Source organism: Hylobates moloch, unplaced genomic scaffold (genome assembly GCF_009828535.3).
Source record: "Hylobates moloch isolate HMO894 unplaced genomic scaffold, HMol_V3 SCAFFOLD_1, whole genome shotgun sequence".
NCBI classification, from domain to species: Eukaryota; Metazoa; Chordata; class Mammalia; order Primates; family Hylobatidae; genus Hylobates; species Hylobates moloch.
The window spans coordinates 42,458,258-42,478,075 of NW_026652276.1; the positions used below are offsets into that span (position 1 = coordinate 42,458,258).

The window sequence follows — 19,818 nt, forward strand, 5'->3', positions numbered from 1 at the left end:
TTAGAAATAACTTTAATTTAAAGATGTTGTATCACTGAGTTCTTGTTTCCACATTGCTATTGAGACTTCTGAAATGATTGTGACTCCTTATTTTTTGTATGTGACCTTTCATTTCTCTCTGGAGGCTTGTGAGGTCTTTGCTTGGTTCCCAGTGTTCTGAAATTTCCCTGAAGTGCTTTTGTATGGGTCTGTTTCCATCCATTATGCTGGATACTTGGTGAGTCCTTTTATTCTTTGAAACTGTTGTCCATCAGTGCAGGACAATTCTTTTGAATTATTCCGTTGTTGATTTCTTCCATTTTCTCAGTTCTTTCTAAAAGCCCCGTTATTTGGAGATGAGAACTCTTTTACTGGTCCTCTACATTTACTTTCTTTCTTATTTTCCATCACTCTATTTTTATAACACTTTCTGGCAAATTTCGTCTACTTGCTATCCCAGCCTTCCATAAGTTTTTATGGCTTCTATATTAATTTCCAAGTGCTTTCATTTACACTGTAAATGTTCCTTTTATTTTACTTTTCAAGAAAACATCCTGGTGTTATTTCATGAATGTATCATTAATGGATCATTTCGGTTTCTTCTTCCTGTATAGTCTCCCCTCACCTTGTCCCTTCACCCTGTTGCTTTTGCCTGTTTTTTTTTTTTTTTTTAAAGGCTTTCCTTAGATGTTTGATAATGCTGTGTTGGCTGCTTATTCTGAGTGGATGCTAGAAGGCTGAATGGACACTCTGAGTATGCAGATGGTGTTTGTCAGCTGTAGGCTGACATGGCTGGGTCGTTTCTTTGGGGAACTCATACTTCAGTATTTTTTTGGTCTTTCCTCTTGAGCTGTTCAAGTTTCCCAAAGAAGGATCTTCCAGTGTCCAGCCTGGAGTGGAGACACCACTACCAGTATTTTAGAAGCTGAGTTGCACAAAAGGGCTGAAAAAATCTCAACGTTTAGATTGTCAATATAAATGTTCTTTTAATTCCTCTCTTTTCGTTACTCACCCCAGCCCTCAGCTGTGTCCATATTCCCCAGCCCAGACACCTTGTGTTTTACCTCTTACATATCCTGCCAGGGTGTGGCAGGGCAGGTGCCTGTCTGTGTGAATTAGGGATGGGCTCTGACCGCTGCTGAACCCGACTTCCCACCCATCTTCCGGTTTTGAGCTTCCCCTTTGCCTTCCCTCCCAAAGTGGGGCAGCTGGTTCTGTCCACTATCAGGCGTCTGTGGGATGTATCAGGCGCTTCTCTGCTGCTCCGCTTGCTGCCTTGAGTCTGCTGAATCACCTCCCCCTCACATGTTTTCTCTGCAGCTTCTAGTGCGATTGCCTCCTCTTTCTTTCTGTTTGTTTGAGTTAATGCTTGGGAAAAAAATTTCTTTACCATTGTTTCTTCTTGGGGTTTTTGGAAGAAATGAAAGTAAACATATGGATCCACATTTTCATGTTTTCCTGGAAGTCCCTACTTCTCTTGGTGATTTTAAATCATCTTGGATCTTTCAGGAACAATGCATTCACCTCACTTGGAATCATTGGTAAATTTTCAGGAGCATTCTTCTTTTGTCTGACTTCTACTCAGTATTGAAGATATTTAGTCTGATGTTCTGGAGTTCTATCAAGTTTCTATAGACATTTTCTCTGCAGGATACTGTGGACCCTGATGCTTCTTGTATGTGTTCCACGTCTTCCTGACTCCGTGTTTTCACATGCTGGACTCAGTGTCTCTGTAACATGACCCTGTTGCCTGTTCACACACAAACTTTCATGAGAAGGATTGAGTGATGATAGAGGGGAGGGGTCAGCGCAGAAGATTCTTAGGCAAATTCTCCCAATGCCTTGACAGTGAAAATAGGCTTACCTAACATGTAGGCTCATAATATTCAGCTTCAAGAGTCTAGACCATAGTTAATGAATTTTATAAATGATATGGAAACTTGCTTTTTGTTTCATGTCATTGATCAAATGAATGTTTGCACAATGCCATATCAACTAAGGTCATTATTTAGAGAACTAGAAAGATAAATGCTAGCCATGTAAGTTACATGAATAAACAAATAGCTCTGGCGTGATTGATTCTTATTGTTTTGATTTTTAAAAAAATACATAAAACATTAAGGACTTTGGGCCGGGCGCGGTGGCTCACGCCTGTAATCCCAGCACTTTGGGAGGCCGAGGCGGGTGGATCACGAGGTCAGGAGATCGAGACCATCCTGGCTAACACGGTGAAACCACGTCTCTACTAAAAATATAAAAAATTAGCCGGGCTTGGGAGGCTGAGGCAGGAGAATCGCTTGAACCTGGAAGGCAGAGGTTGCAGTGAGCCAAGATCGTGCCACAGCACTCCAGCCTGGGCGACAGAGAGAGACTCTGTCTCAAAAAAAAAAAAAAAAAAACAACATTAAGGACTTTGATCAGAATGATCAGCCTTGTAGATTTTTTTCTATTATTCTTATGACTTGGAGGATGTGTGCCATGACACATTCACACAGCGTCAACACTCCCATGGTAGTCTTGAGACCCTTTGATTACCTTATTACAGATTGTCAAAACATGGGCTGATCTGGCAAATCAGGAACAACTTTTCACTTTAAGAATTTCTACTCTGATTCTCCAGTTGCTATGGAGATTGTCTCATAAGACAGTGTTGGATTTGGTTGAGATCAGTCAATTTAGATGCTGGGTTCTGATATAGTTCTAACCACCATCAACACTACCCTCATTGCCATAGCGTAAAAACAATAGTCGATTTTACAAATGTGTGTAAACATATTTAGGGCATAGCATTTAGTTGGAGAATTACAGGAATACTGCCACCATAGAAAAATCTGCGAAAACAAGGGATTGTGCATTGGGAAAGTACTTAAAATATTAAGATTGATTTCCAGTGACTTTAGTACATTTTAACTATGAAGGAGAGTTACCGGGTTGCTCATAAATGCATGTTGCCACAGGCTGAATAAATGCAAGAGGAGTCTACCAACCACTGTAAAACGGAGGTACTAATGAAGAAGGAAAGGCCAAATGGGAGAACTGGGATAAACAAACTTAATCTTCCATGACCAGCAGTTATGGATGAACCCAGCCATACTTGAAAAAGCTGCACTCTTTTCTCTTACTGTGGCTCTGCTACAACCTGCAGTGTGAGTGAGCAAGCAAGTTAACCCCATCGGGCAACACTTGACCTGTGGGGGACCAGAGCTGGTAGATGAATGCTTGCCTCTTTTGTCCCTGAGATGGACAATTCTGAGGCCCATCTCAGCAGGATTGAGTCCCAATTGCTCACAGCTTGATACCATACCCTGATATTGGCTTTTACTCTTTCCCTGTATCACTTCTTTTTTTTTTGAAACAGGGTTTGCTCTGTCACCCAGGCTGAGTGCAGTGGCACAACTGTGGCTCACTGTAGCCTTGACCTTCCAGACTCAAGTGATCCTGCCACCTCCGCCTCCCGAATAGCTGGAACTACAGGCATGTACCACCATGCCTGCTTAATTTTTGTAGGATGGGGTCTCCCTGTGTTGCCCAGGCTGGTTTCAAACTCCTGGGCTCAAGGGATCTGCCCACCACGGCTGGCCCCCTGTCTCACTCTTGATATAAAAGCAGTAGGGTTTATTGAGATATTGACAAGTGGCTGGGAGTGGTGGCTCATGCTTATAATCCCAGCACTTTGGGAGGCCAAGGTGGGAGGATTGCTTGAGCCCGGGAGTTCAAGACCAGCCTGGGCAACATAGGGAGACTTTGTCTCTACAAAGAATAAAAATAAAAAACATTAGCTGGGTGTGGTAGTGCGTGCCTGTAGTCTTAGTTACTTGGGAAGCTGAGATGGGAGGATCCCTTGAGCCCAGGAGGTTGAGGCTGCAGTGAGCCGTGATGTGCTACTTGTACTCCAGCCTGGGCAACAGAGCGAGACCCTATCTCAAACACAAAACAAACAGAAAAAGAAATATCAACAAGAATAAATGTCTTATAAGAACACAAAACAAACAGAAAAAGAAATATCAACAAGAATAAATGTCTTATAAGAATCTCCTAATTGGAACAAATGAGGGGTTACATGAAATCCATGCTGCCTGACTATACACTTCTTGTAATTGTTTCCCAATCTAGAAGCCACAGGTGAGATTTACAGTTAAAAACTAGGAGCCCCCTCCCCAGCCAACCACTTCACCTAGCTAAAAGGTCTCTTAAGACACTCAGTGTTAAATCAGGAGTCATGGTGGGAGACATCAAACATTCACCCCTTACTAACAAAGGGAGCCCTGGGGAGCCTCAAAGTTGAGGGGTTTTAGGTTTTCTGATTTTCAGTAGATATCTACAACACGCAGAGTTTGGTATTTTATATGATTGCTGATGGTGTTTTAGAGATTGTGGATCTAGTAAGGGTTTATAACAGGTGACTGAATACTAGGCCCTGGTATTTTTGAGCCTAGGCCCCGTAACTGTGGAGATGTTTTTCCTGAATCCCTTTTCCTTTTATCTTTCCTTCCTAGCTTTTATAGTGGCTTCCAGTGTCAAGGCCACTAGGATTAGAAAACTCTGAAGAAATGATACAATGATGTTAATAACGTTGATGGGCTTGTAGATTAAGTGCAAGTCTCTCCACACCGTCATGCACCCACCAACCCATCCACCTGTTCTCTATTGGTAGAGTAAGAGTGTGCTTCTCAGGAGACTCACAGCCTGCAATAATAATGACAACAATGGATTACGATATTACAATAATTATAGCATCATTAATTAATTATCTTTTATTATGTGACTATTAAAGTTACATAGGTTGAATAATTCATTCTCCAACTTTAATTACCTAAACGTATGTAGTAAGATAATATTTTGAGATACTAATTGTTGTGCTTTTCTTTTCCCCATAGCCTGTGCGGGACGGTCTGAGTTACCTACCTTGAGGGGAATTATAGGATTGTTATAGTGACAATGCAGAAGTAATAGTGTTCATGTTTGATTTATTTATTTATTTTAGAGACAGGAACTTGCCTGTTGCCCAGGCTGGAGTGCAGTGGTGCAATCCTAGCTCACTGCAGCCTTGACCCCCTGGGCTCAAGTGATTCTCGTGCTTCAGACTACTGAATAGCTTGGACTACAGTCATGTATCACCATGTCCAGCTAATCTTTAAGTTTATTTTTTGTAGAGACAGGGTCTTGCTTTGTTGCCCAGGCTGGTCTGGAACTCCTGGCCTCAAGTGATCCTCCTGCCTTGGCTTCCTAAAGCTCTGGGATTATAGGCATGAGCCACCACACAGCCAGAATTTTTGGCAGTCGAAAGCAGAGGCTTTGGGAAAGCAGTACACAAAGTTTATATAGCATAGCAACGAAATTAGAAAGAGAGCAGAGAAAGAAGAAGGTCACTTCACTCCCTCCCCTCAGGGAAATAAGAGTATTGGGGTGGGTTTAAGAGGAGAGCATGACAAATAATACACGTCTTCCTTTCCCACATTTGGAACCAGCCCCACAGAAGAGAAAGGCAGATGAGAAATGGCGATGCTACACTAACTTTATTACTGATAAAACTAGTATTGGCGGCTGGGCCTACCCTACCAGAGAATTAGACTAACCCAGCCAGTCACAGGCAGCACCGGGCAGCCAAGGCCTGAGGTTGGACAGCTTTATGGCAAGGAAGAGTGGCCTGGAATGTGTGTTTCCTGCTGAAAACCAGCTCCTAAGAAGGAAGAGGGAGGCAGGGTGGGCCTGTGCACATCCGGTTTCTCTCCCAAACTTCCCATCAGAGAATGAAAGTTAGGAGGGAGCGAGGCTGGTGTTTTAGTTTACTAGGGCTGCAGTAACAAAGTACCACAGTCTGGGTGGCTTAAACCACAGAGATTTATGGTCTCACAATCCTGGAGGCTAGAAGTCCGCGATCAGGGTGGCGGTAGGGTTGGTTCCTTCTGAGGGGTGTGTCCCATCTTGGCTTGCACTTGACCTTCTTCTTGGTCATGTGGCGTTCTTTCTGTATATTGTCTGTGTCTCAATCTCCCCTTTTTATGAGGACCCAAGTCATATTGGATTAGGGACCCAACCTATTGTAGTATGACCTCATCTTAACTCATTACATCTGCAATGACCCTATTCCAGAATAAGGTCATATTCCGAGGTACTGGGAGCCAGGACTTCAACATATGCATTTTTGGAGAACGCAATTCAGCCTGTAACAGACAGCAAGATGAGCAGAGCTCTCTCCATGTGGAAGAAAACATCAGTAATGAGTGGAAAGCATTTGTCTCCAAAACATAGTTGAAAGAGGTTGGAGAAGGGTGTGTGGAAATGGTCGTTATCTGAAAGGTGGGGATATGAAAAGGGGGAGGGCAGGACTTGACTCCTTTGGGGGGCAAATGGTGAGAGGTAGTGCCAGGTTTGAGACCACTGAGAGATTATTGTGTGTTGTCTGTGGCCAGCAGCCAAGAAGAGGCTTGAGAGCTGAACATACACAAGGAAAGCAAAGTAACTCATGCAAAGCATTTGTTTGCCCTTTTGAGGAGCACCAAATAGGTGGAAGAGCCAAGTTAACTCTTTGTTGCTGTGGGGAGTAGGCTTAATGCTGAAGGCTATTTATACATTGCTGATATGTTATCCAGCAGAAGGATTCTTGGCCATCCCCAAGGCTTCGCCATGACCCATCTGAACTACTCTTTGGGGAACCTTTAGCATCTCTATAGCTTCTCTGAAAGAGAGCGAGAGGTCCTTAACAAGCAGGGAGCAATATATGCAAGTGAAAGGTCAATACTGATTCCACCCACTCAGGATGTATATGTATAGATCTGCCTGTCAGTCTCTGATCAGCATGAACTAACCAATAACATCACATTCCACTGTGGTTAGACAGGGAAGCAAGATGGGAAGTGGGCAGGATAAGAATTTGAAACTGGACACACTGGCTCATGCCTGTAATCCCAGCACTTTGGGAGGTCGAGGCAGGTGGATTGCTTGAGCTCAGGAGTTCCAGACCAGCTTGGGCAACACTGTGAGACTTCATCTTTACAAAAAATTAAAAAAAAATTAGCCAGACATGGTGCTGTGTACCTCTAATCTCAGCTACTTGGGAGGCTGAGGTGGGAGGATTGCTTGAGTCTGGAAGGCAAGGCTGCAGTGAGCTGTGATGGTGCCACTGGACTCCAGCCTGGGAAACAGAGCAAGAGTCTGTCTTAAAAAAAAAAAAAAAATTGAGGAGCTGAACAATCTTAGTTCAAATCCCACATCTGCTACTTGTTTGCCAACTGGCTTGAGAAAATTTTTTAGTCTCTTCTTTTTCGGTCTCTAAGAGTTTTTGTATCTGTAAAATGGGAGAATAATATCATCCTATCAGGATGGTTATGATAACTGATGACTGTGTAAAGCCCCAGGTCTTCTGCCTCCTACTGGCTGTCATTATTTTTAGTAATTCTCCATTGCCTTGTGGAGGGGGTACAGAGTAGTTGGAGCCCAGGAGAGTCCCTTTCACCATAAAGAGAGTGGATCCCCCTTTTCTGCTTTATGTAGCAAGATTCCAAATAAGGTACCTTCTGAGAAAAGGGATTGCACAGCAAGATGTTAGAAAATCACTTGAGCAAGAGATGTCTGAAGTGCTTTCAGCTCTGAAATTTAAGTTCTATAGCAAACAGCTTCTCCTTTGTCAGTTCTCCGTTTGCAAAATGATATTCAGTACCTATTTCAGAGAAATATTATGAAAATAAATGGAGAGGTGTTTGTGAACATCCAGACAGTCTTGGAGTGCCTGTTATGTTTCCATTTCCTATAGTAAATGCTATTGTGACTTTTAGAGAAGTATAACAAAGTACCTTCTACCAACAAAACTGAGGCCATGAAATCTGTGTGTGAAGCCATTAGAAGGCACCACAGGACACAGTAAAATGAGTTATGGAGTACAGTATAAGTTAAATATGTTAGGCCACTCAGGAAAGTATAATTCTTTAAATGAATTATATCACATCTGCACAAAGTGGTAAATATATCAGCATATGCCCTACAAAGGAATAATAAGCTTCTGTATACATATCTCTATGAAACTATATGTTATATGCAAGGAAATAACGTTGGATTATTGGTTATGAAATATATATGTAAAATATGCCCCAAACTCCTGATATACTGTATACTTTCATGAATACTTATATCTGTATCTCCATGAAATTGTGTGGTATTTTAAGAGTTTGAGGTCACATTATTTTTCTGTTTATAGGGAGGAGAGTAGATAGGTCCAATTTTTTCATTCCACAGCTGGAAAGCAGACTTTGACACATTAAGAAACTCACTTGTAGTTTTTTCTATCAAGACAGTAATAGAACAAAGAATCCTCACAAACATTTATTTATTAGACCTTGCCTGATTTTTTAAAATTAATTCTCTGTTTCAAAATTTCGAGTACTATAGTTAAGTTTAAAATTCACCTCTGATCACTACTCTTATTCCTGGTTCTCTGAATGTCCCCCTGCCAAGTTATGGTAAGAGTATAGCATGTCCCAAATCCAGAATTTTCTACATGCTTTACTTACATACATGTATAAACCAATAAATCCAATATAGTATTGCTTGCATATGTTTGTATTAGAAATGCTCTTATACTATAATTTTTTCATTCAGCAAGATAGCTTAGAAATATATCCATGGTATTACATATAGTTCTATTTCATTCTACCTGCTTTATAATGATCATAATATGAATATAACACATTTTGTCTGTTCTCCTGTTTGTGGACATTCAGATTGTTTCTTGTTTTTTCTAGATCAAATAATGCAATGATGAACATTCTTGGATAGTCTCTCTTGTGCACAAATGCAAAGCTTTTCCTAGAGCAAATACAAAGGAATGGAATTGTTAGGTTAAAACATTTAAAAATGTTTTTTCCAGATTAATTTTACATGAAAATCAATTAAGTGCTTATCCTGACCTCATTTCCATAATAAATAAGTTTTTTCTTTGCATTTTATTTTTTACTGTCATGCCAATAATAAACTGACAACTCAGAGATGCAAGTGAAATTTTTCTTAGCAAGGCCTGTTCATTTGGAGGCATAGATGTTGTTATCAGCCTATCGTGGTTTTTAAGTTCGTGCTTTTGAAATGAAACATGATGGAGTAAACAGTAGCATCCAGTGATGTGCAGTAGTTTTGTTTCTTCCCTTAAATTGTTTTCTGCTACCTCAAGAAAAAACAGGCAACAGAACGTGTCAGTCGAAATGCAATTTAGGAATTGCACTTGATCTCATTTTTCAGCCTGATGTTTCTGCTCTTTCATCATAAAGATCAGCTGCATTTTATTTTTTTCAGTCCCTTAGAATAACATCCAGTTCTAGTCAGCATGTTTAATGTGCTTCTCAATGATGTTCTAGCACAATAAATTTCTGTATCTCGTGCATGTGTACATATGGTAAAAATTTCTTCAAGTTCTAGCCATGTGGGGGAGGAATATTGCGGTCGCTTTGTTAATGCAGTGTTTGTGTTGGAGCGGTTAGGGCCCCGCGCTTTAACTCTCAGCACTGGGCGTAATGAGACGGCTTTGATGGTGGTGTAAGAGTCTAGTGGGATGGTCACAGCTTCACACTTCAAAGCAGAGCATATGGGACGAATACTGGTTAGCTTTGTACTCTTTGGGGATGGTTGGGAGACAATTCTTAACAGCTCTGTTTAATGAAGACATTGGAAAAGAAATGTTCTATCTTTAAAATAATTTTGAATTGCAAAGAGAGAAATTTCCACCACCCCCCTTTCATAGACTAAACTAAGAATAATTTTTCCTAGTCTGCACTTAATTAGAGGCAGTGCAGCATCACACTGCTATACTGTATTTTCAAATGCCACTCTTTTTAAACATACTGTAGCGAGATTAATCGGCCAGTTTTAGTTTATGTGCATGAGTTTAGGCAAAAACTTTTAGGGCTATCTGTCTTATCATCTGAAATTTTTATGACTTCTGGTAGAGAATTTTACCTTCTTCTCATTAAAAAATATGAAAGTAAAAAATCAACTAAATAAAAAAACCTTGGCTATATTAACAGCTATACTAAAACTAGAGGATGCTTGTAAGATTTTAAGTCTAGCACCCAGTTTAATTTTTAGATTTTGAGCTTTTTTTTTTTTCTACTTGATTTGAGTCTCAGGTGATATAGGTTGGAAAATGCTCTTTTTGATTGGTTTGTGCTTAGGGAAAGGTTTGATACTTTTTTGAGTATCATTTGAATCCAGTTTAAGAATAATAATGAACCATGCATTTATGCAGTAGGTCACAGAAAAGAGAATTTAACTTTTCCTGGAGGAAAGGGAATGACAGAACTGAGGTCTTTTTTCTAAGTTCTGCATTTTGGCTGGCATCAGAAATATAACAAAACGAATGAGTTATATTCCTTGAGCTGCTGAAATGTAGTTCTGTTTAACAATTCAATTTCAGGTCCATTTATATCAGTAGTCCTAAATTGCTCCTGAAAGAAAGAAAAGCAGAAGGGAAAAGAATGATATTAAATACCACTGTAGACAGATACATTTAATTAAGCAGATTCTTAAGTCCTGAATTCATGTACTACTTTTACTGTTGTATAGTCTTAATAAAATACTACATTTTAGCCACAATTATGTCTGTTATAGGCTTAGAAAAGACATTTGTGTTATAAATATGAAGCTTAAACTTCTCATTGCACTGAGAAACATCTCACTGCATCGATTCTCCTGCAAAAAGGAATATAACCAAACTCAACAGACGTCTCTAAAGTTAAGCCTGAAAAGAAAGTGCTAGATATTCATATTTAGAAATGACTAAAAATTATTTTATAGCAAATAAGGTCAGCCAAACATGAAGGTTAAAAAAAATATATTTTTAAAAAGCATTTCAATATTTCCTTAAATCAACCCTTTTAGGATATGACCAGAGAAATTGGAAAGGGCAGAACCACTGACCATAGCAGTGGGAAAAGCTTCTTAAATTGGGGGAAAGAAATAACCTAAAAAAAATTGGTCTTTTAATAAAGAGTGATTTCAGAAGCTGCAGTTTTGTTTTGCCTGTTTCAAAACTGCATGATGGCATTATGTTCTTTCTGAACAGGTGATTCATATATATGCCTTGTCTACCAAAGCTGATCAGCATGGATATCCCACAGGTACATGTGGTTTTGACTGCTGTGAATATGACCACTACTCTAAGGATAGAGCATACAATGTTAACACGACTGTGGAAAATTAATCCCATGGTTTCTCACTAGGAATACAATATGTTCTCGCTGGTGTTGAACTCTCTTCTTGTTTTGTTAGCAGAGTGACTCCTTACTCCCATTTGTTAGTTTAGAATGGACACTGATATTCCAGGTTTGCAGCGCCAACATCAACAAAGTGCTTAGGAAGCAAAGTCAGTTCATTCAATTTGATAAACCTTTATTGAGTAACTAGAAGGCACTGCCTTCTGGGATTTTGAAACTCAGAATGGAAAACAAAAGCTCAAGTTTATTTAGTACAAGTCTATTAGATTTGATACTGTCAATAAAAACAAACAAAAGCTGTAGAATATTCTAACACAAGAATGGGAGAAATGAATTCCAGGAGAGGGAGGACACAAATATGAAGCAGGAGTTAATTCAGGAGTTTGGGTTTCCTGGGACTCTTTCACAAGCTTAAGTTTGGTTCCACTGTAGAGGGAAGTGGAACAAACAGCTAAGAGAGCTACAGTAAGCAGTGGCTGTACAGCAAATCTGAACAAAACTTTTGCTTTAAATGATAATGCCACTTACTTGAAAACTGATGAGACAGTTTTCCACAGGCTTGAGCTTGAAGTATTCAGAATTATTATCTTCTTTAAGAGGCCAATATGATTTGCTTGATGTGGACATTTGAAGTTACAGGGGATGATTTTTATGCAGATTAATTGAGAAAATCAAAATTAGCCATTTTGAATATACAATTCATATCACAAATAAAATAGCTTGGTAGTAAGTAATTCTCTGACTAAATATGAGATTTTTTTTGAAACACAGGCTGTCTAAATTTGTTTTCCAACAAAATTACAAATACCTACTTACTATAGACCCTTGGATTGCAGTCATTAGAAACACAAATGTTATTTCCTTGAGTATGAAGAGGGTATTGTACTGTCTTTATTGCTAAATATTATTTTGGCCTTGGTTATCTCTTCATTGTAACAAGAATAATGTAATATTTCATTTTCTTGCTTCATTAGAGAGCAAAAATCAAGCTTTATTTCTTCCATGATGAATTTATGTAGATGACAGAATGGAGGAGGAACTGTTAAAATATAGGAGCATTTCTAGTAAGTAGGTACATGCCAGCCTAGGAGGGTATTCAGAACTCAGAATTCAAAACAGTGGCTTAGGCTTGCAAAAGGGAAAGGGAGCTATTTATTGAGTTATGCTCTGTACCAGACATTGGGCTACATGGTTTTCTTAATTTATCCAATCTCTATCCATCCTATGGGGTAGTTTCTTTTTCATTTTTTTCCTTTACTTGCTGTTATTTTTCTCTCCTTGCATCTCCTTCATTTTCCTTTTGTTTTTAGTAAATAATTTTAAAGCAAATTCCGAAGATCACGTTATTTCACTCCTTCATAGTTAATATACATCTCTAAGCAATTCGAATATTTTCTTACCTAACTGTAATGCCACCATCACACCCAACAAAATGATAATTTGATGATACCATCTAACACCCAGTGTATAATCCAGGCAAATATCTCTTTATAGGGGCCTGTTTGAATCTAGATCTAACATGGCTCATACATCACACTGATTGTTGTATCTCTGAGTCTGTTTTGATCTAGACCAGTCTCCCTGTCCCCCCAAATCCCCCAGTTTTTTCCCTGCCATTTACTTGTTGCAGAATCTGAGTCAGTTATCCTATAGAATTTCCACATTCTGGATCTGTTTGCTTCCTTATGGTGTCATTTAATTTGTGTCTTTATCTCTCACATTTCCTGTAAACTCTGTTAGCTCCAGAGGCCTGATTAGTTGAAGTTTAATTTTTTGGCAGGAATTCTTCAAAGGTGGGCTGTGTGCTTCACACTGCATCACAGCAGGAGGCTGCAGTGCCTGGGTGTCTCACTTCTGGTGATACAAACATCATCTGCCTTTGATGTTGTGAAGTTCCTAATTGACTTTTCAGGAGGGTTTCATCCATTCATAATCTTTGCCTAAAACAATCATATTTTTAGGTGCTGCAAAATTGTGATTTTCTAATTCTATCATCACTTCCACATTTATTAGTTGGATTTTTTTCTATTAAAATTTTTTTCTCATCAGTTTGGACTGTCTAGCTACCCTAAAATACTGTTCATGCAGGAAGGACAGGATAAATGCTTATTATTATTTATTGTTTTTTGAGACGGAGTCTTGCTCTGTCACCCAGGCTGAAGTGCAATGGTGCAATCTCGGCTCACTGCAACCTCCGCCTCCTGTGTTCAAGTGATTCTCCTGCCTCAGCCTCCAAGTAGCTGGGATTACAGGTGCCCGCCACCACACCCAGCTAATTTTTGTATTTTTAGTAGAAATGGGGTTTCACCATGTTGGCCAGGCTGGTCTTGACCTGTCGACCTCAAGTGATCCACCTGCTTTAGCCTCCCAAACTGCTGGGATTATGGGCGTAAGCCACCGCGCCCAACCTATTCTTTTTTTTGACTGAGAAACTTCTAGATAAGGAATTGGTGATTTAGAGAAAGCTTTTTTTTTTTCTTTCTTTCTTTTCCATTTTACAGATAGAGAGGTTAAGACTCAGAAATGTAAAGTAAATTGTTCAAGATTAAATAGCTATTAAGGAGCAGAAATGGTATTCAATCCTATACTTTCTGGACTTAAAAACATATGTTGTTTCCACTAAATTAAAGTGGTACCCCTGTAAATTAAAGTGGTACCCCAGTAAATTAAAGGGCACCCCTGCCCTTGAATCTCCAATTGCAGACAGCTGGGGGTTGCTACCACAAATATCTCCCAGTGCTTTGCCCTTTAGGAACCAGATTAAAGAATTTCCTTTGTAAGCATTCTGCCTATATAAACTTAGGCAGTGCTCCAGAATTGTAGCTCCAAATGGAGGTGCTGGCCTGGGTGGGCAAAGAGCTGGGCAGGGCCAGGAAACATGTATTTAGCAGGACAGGCTTTTGGGCATCACAGTTTGTGCTTTTAGGCTACTGCAGCAGCCCAAATGTGAGTTACACTAAGTTATGGCTGGAGCACATACATGTGACCAGAACAATTTGGAGAGTTGTCAGAATTTAGTTCTAACCTTTCCTAAATATTCTCCCATTTCTCTTGCCACCTCCTCAACCATTGTAGATTTGAGGGGAGAATTTAGCTCACTGCCTGTGTTAGTCCATTTGCATTGCTATGAATGAATACTCCAGACCTGGTAATCTATAAAGAAAAGAGGTTTATTTGGCTCATGGTTCTGCAGGCTGTACAAGCATGACACCAGCATCTACTGGACTTCTGGTAAAGGCTTAGGAAGCTCTTACTCATAGCTGTAAGGCAAAGGGGGAACAGGTGTGTCACATGGTGAGTGAGGGAGCAAGAGAGATACTGGCTCCTTAAACAACCAGCTCTTGTGTGAACTCATAAAATAAGAACTTACTCATTACCATGGGAGGGCACCAAGCCACTCATGAAGGATGTGCTACTATGACTTAAACTCCTCCCATTAGGCCCCACCTCCAACACTGGGGATCACATTTCAACATGAGATTCGGAGGGGACAAACATCCCAACTGTATCACTACCTAAACATTATCTTGCAATTCCTAAACTTCAGTTGACTGTATCCCTGGCTTCTAGCCCCACCCCACCCCAGGAGCTGTGGCCCTTTAGTACTGGCTTACCTTGCTCATTGTGACTTTATTGCATTATTTTACAAATTAAAGGTTTGTGGCAACCCTGCATCAAGTGAGTCCATTGGTGCCATGTTTCCAACAGTGTGTGTTCACTTTGTGTCTCTGTCACATTTTGGTAATTTTCACAATATTTCAAACCTTTTCATTACTATTATATCTTTTTTTTCTTTTTCTTTTTTCTTTTTTTTTTTTTTTTTTTTTGAGACAGGGTCTTGCTCTGTCACCCAGGCTGGAGTGCAATGGCATGATTATGGCTCACTGCAGCCTTGGTCTCCCAGGCTGAAACAATCCTCTGATCTCAGCCTCCCAAGTAGCTGGCACCACAAGTGTGTGCCACCATGCCAGGCTAATTTTTGTATTTCTTGTAAAGATGGGGTTTCACCATGATGCCCAGGTTGGTCTCTAACTCCTGAGCTCAGGCAGTCTGCCTGCCTTAGCCTCCCAAAGTGCTGGGATTACAGGCATAAGCCATCATGCCCAGCCACTATTATGTCTCTTATGGTGATCTGCGATCAGTGATCTTTGATGTTTGGGGTGCCATGAACCACAACCACATAAGAGAAAACTGATAAATGTTGTGTATTCCAACTGCTTTATCGACTGGCTGTTCCCCCATCTCTCTTCCTTTCCTTGGGTTTCCCTATTTACTGAGACACAATAGTATTGAAATTAGGCCAGTTAATAACCCAACAATGGCCTTTAAGTGTTCAAGTGAAAGGAAGAGTCTCACATCTTTTATTTTAAATAAAAAGCTAGAAATGATTAAACTTAGTGAAGAAGGCATGTTGAAAGCTGAGACAGGTCAATAGCTAGGCCTCTTGTGTCAGTTGGCCAAGTTGTGAATGCAAAGGATAAGTTCTTAAAGGAAAATAAAAGTGCTACTACAGTGAACACATGAATGATATGAAAGCAACACAGCTTTATTGCTGATATGAAGAAAGTTTTAGTGGTCTGGATAGAAGATCAAACCAGCCATAACATTTCCTTAAGCCAAAGCCTAATCCAAAGAAAGGCTGTAACTCTTCCTCTATTCTGTGAAGGGTGAGATAGCTGATGATGCTATGGAAGAGAAGTTGGAATCTAGTAGAGATTGGTTCATGAGATTGAAGGAACGAAGCTCCCTCCATAACATAAAAGTGCAAGGTAAGGCAGCAAGTGCTGATGTAGAAGCTGCAGCAAGTTACCTGGAGCCTGGTATCTTGCTGGAGCCTGGTATCTTGCTGGAGCCTGGCATATCTAGCTAAGAGCAAGGATGAAGGTAGGATGGCCATGGTGGCCATTCCTGTAATTCCAGCACTTTGGGAGACTGAGGTGGGAGGATTGCTTGAGCCCAGGAGTTTGAGACCAGCCTGGGCAATATAGTGAGACTCTGTCTCTACAAAAATTTAAAAAAAAAGGATGAAGGTGGCTACACTAAACAGATTTTCAGTGTTGATGAAAACAGCATTCTGTTGGAAGAAGAGGCCATCTAGGAGTTTCACAGCTAGAGAGAAGTCAATGCCTGGCTTCAAAGAACAGGCTGATTCTCTTGTTAGGGGCAAATGCAACTGATGACCTTAAGTCGAAGTCAAATGTTTATTTACCATTCTGAAAATCCAAGGGCCTTTAGGAATTGTACTAAATCTACTCTGTCTGTGCCCTATAAATGCAGTAACAAAGCCTGGATGACAGCACATCTGTTTACAGCATGGTTTACTGAATATCTTAAGCCCACTGTTGATACCTACTGCTCAGAAAAAAATATTCCTTTCAGAATATTCCTGCCCATTGACAATGCACCTTGCCACCCAAGAGCTCTGATGGAGATGTACAAGGAGATTAATGTTGTTTTCATGCCTGCTAACACAGCATCCATTCTGCGGCCCGTGGATCAAGGAGTAATTTTGACTTTCACATCTTATTATTTGAGAAATACATTTTGTAAAGCTACAGCTGCCATAGATAATGATTCCTCTGATGGATCTGGAAAAAGTAAATTGAAAACCTTGTGGAAAGGATTTGCCATTCTAGATGCCATTAAGAACATTCATGATTCTTGGGGGGAAGTCAAAGTATCAACATTAAGAGGAGTTTGGAAGAAGTTGATTCCAACCCTCATGGGTGACTTTAAGACTTTAGTGGAGGAAGTCACTGCAGCTGTGGTGGAAATAGCAAGAAAACTAAAATTAGAAGTAGAACCTGAAGATGTGACTGAATTGCTGAAATCTCATCATAAAACTTGAATGGAGCCCAGCAAGGTGGCTCACGCCTGTAATCCCAGCACTTCGGGAGGCTGCAGCTGGCGGATCACTTGAGGCCAGGAGTTCAAGACCAACCTGGCCAACATAGTGAAACCCATCTCTGCTAAAAATACAAAAATTAGCTGGGAGTGGTGGCACACACCTGTAATCCCAGCTACTTGGGAGGCTGAGGCATGAGAATCACTTGAACCCAGGAGGCAGATGTTGCAGTGAGCCTACATCATGCCAGTGCACTCCAGCCTGGGTGACAGAGCAAGATGCTGTCTCCAAAACAAACAAAAAAACCCAACAACTAGAATGGAAGAGGAGTTGCTTCTTATGGATGAAGCAAAAAAAGAAGTTTCTTGATGTGGAATCTACTCCTGGTGATGATGCTATGGACACTGTTGAAATGACAACACAAGATTTAGAATATTACATAAACTGAATTGATAAAGCAGCATCAGAGTTTGAGAGTATTGTTTCCAATATTGAAAGAAGTTTTACCACGGGTAAAATACTATCAAACAGCATCACATGCTACAGAGAAATTTTCGTGAAAGGAAAAGCCAATTGATACAGTAAACTTCACTGTGGTCTTATTTTAACAAATTACCACAGCCACTCCAGCCTTCAGCAGCCATCAGCCTGATCAGTCAGCAACCATCAAGATCAAGGCAAGAATGTCCACCAGCAAAAAGATGATGACTTGCTGAAGCCTTAGCATTTTTTAGCAATAAAGTTTTTGGTTTTTTTTGAGGCAGGGTCTAGCTCTGTCACCAAGGCTGGAGTACAGTGGCATGATCTCAGCTCATTGCAGCCTTGACCTTCCAGGCTCAAGTGATCCTCCCACCTCACCCTTTTCAGTAGCTGGGACTACAGGCATACGCCACCACACCCAGGTAATTTTGTTTATTTTTTGTAGAGATGGTGTCTCACTATGTTGCCCAGGCTGGTCTCAAACTCCTGATCTCAAGCTATCCTCCCTCCTCAGCCTCCCTAAGTGGCCACTGCACCTGGCCAATAAAGTATTTTTAAATTAAGGTATATATATTGGTTTCTGCAGACATAATGCTATTAAACACTTACGAGATTACAGTATAATATAAACATAACTTTTATATGCACTGGGAAACCAAAAAATTTATGTGACTTGCTTCACTGTGATATTTGCCAGCAATATTTGCTTTATTGCTGTGGTCTGGAATCAAATCCACAATATCTCTGAGACATGCCTGTACCTTAAAGTAGTGTTAATGAAACAGAAATCATTAGGGCTAAAATAAACTTGGGAGATTTTCTTGGCTTTATGGTATCTACAATACTAGGGACTTCTAATGCTGGAGTCCCTACCTGACTCAGAGAAAGAACATTTCCCAGGCTGGGCGTGATGGCTCACGCCTCTAATCCCAGCACTTTGGGAGGCTGAGGCAGGCAGATCACTTGAGGTCAGAAGTTCGAGACCAGCCTGGCCAACATGGTAAAACTCTGTTTACTAAAAATACAAAAATTAACCAGGTATGGTAGCGGGTTCCTGTAATCCCAGCTACTTTGGAGGCTGAGGCAGGAGAATCCCTTGAACTCAGGAGGCTGAGGTTGCAGTGAGCCAAGATCATGCCACTGCACTGCAGCCTGGGCGACAGCGTGAAACTCCATCTCAAAAAACAAACAAAAAACTAGGCTGGGCATGGTGGCTTATGCCTGTAATCCCAGCCCTTTGGGAGGCCGAGGAGGTCAGATCACAAGGTCAGGAGTTCAAGACCAGCCTGGCCAGCATGGTGAAACCCTGTCTCTACTAAAAATAAAAATAAAAATAAAAAATTAGCCGGGTATGGTGGCACGTGCCTGTAATCCAAGCTCCTTGGGGGGCTGAGGCAGGAGAATTGCTTGAACCGCGGAAGCGGAGTTTGCAGTGAGCCAAGATCTCACCACTACACTCCAGCCTGGGCAACAGAGCGAGACTCCATCTCAAAAAACAAACAACCACCAAAACCAAAACATTTCCCAAGACTTTTTACACCCCAGTGGTACCCAGTCTTTTTTTAGTGTCTTCCACATTTCATTTCCTCCATTAACATGGCAGCCTGAATTAGAATTAAACAAATAATACACCCTGAAATTGCAGTTGGGACGGTCTCCTATGCTTTTTGTGGCCAGAGGTCTCATCTCAGCCCTGATTTTGATGATCCATGATATGGAACAAATAAAGAAGGCCTGCGCTCCTGCTATCCCAGGCCAGCACTAGAATTCCCTAAGCACCTACATGTTGTATATCAGACAAAAATGTATGCCATCTCTGTGCTTGCTTACAGGGGACTATAATTAGCCCCTAGAAAACAAGCAGAGGTCCGGTGAAGGAGTAATCTAGAAAAGCCCAGCAATTCTGTATTTTGCCTTGAGAAGATAAAGTCATATCCAGAGAATCCAGATATGAAGAATGGCAGAGGAAGATGAAAAATGTTCTGCCATTTAGAGTAATCTCCGATTGTGTTTAAATATTAGGCTTCCTTATATAGCATCTGGCCCAGGGCTGTCCAGTAGAACTTTCTGTGGCGATGGAAATGTTCTTCGTCTGTGCTGTCCAGTATGGAGACCACTAGCCATGTGTGGTTGTTAAGTACTTGAAATGTGACAAGTGCAACTAAAAAACTTCATTTTTCATTTTTTTCTTTTCTTTTTTTAGTTTTTGTAGAGATAGGAGTCTATGTTTCCCAGGCTGTTCTAGAACTCCTGGCTTCACACTATCCTCCTGCATCAGCCTCCCAAAGTACTGGAATTATAGGTGTGAGCTACTGC

At 40.6% G+C, this 19,818-nt stretch overlaps 1 protein-coding gene and 1 pseudogene across 6 annotated transcripts in view; both read left to right on the plus strand.

Moving 5' to 3' along the window:
- The window catches only part of FTCDNL1 (formiminotransferase cyclodeaminase N-terminal like), a 90,580-nt gene that overhangs the window by 12,046 nt on the left and 58,716 nt on the right, over positions 1-19,818 (plus strand). The gene's annotated exons all lie outside the window — the stretch shown is intronic.
- On the plus strand, positions 15,496-17,727 carry LOC131383631 (tigger transposable element-derived protein 1-like; annotated as a pseudogene).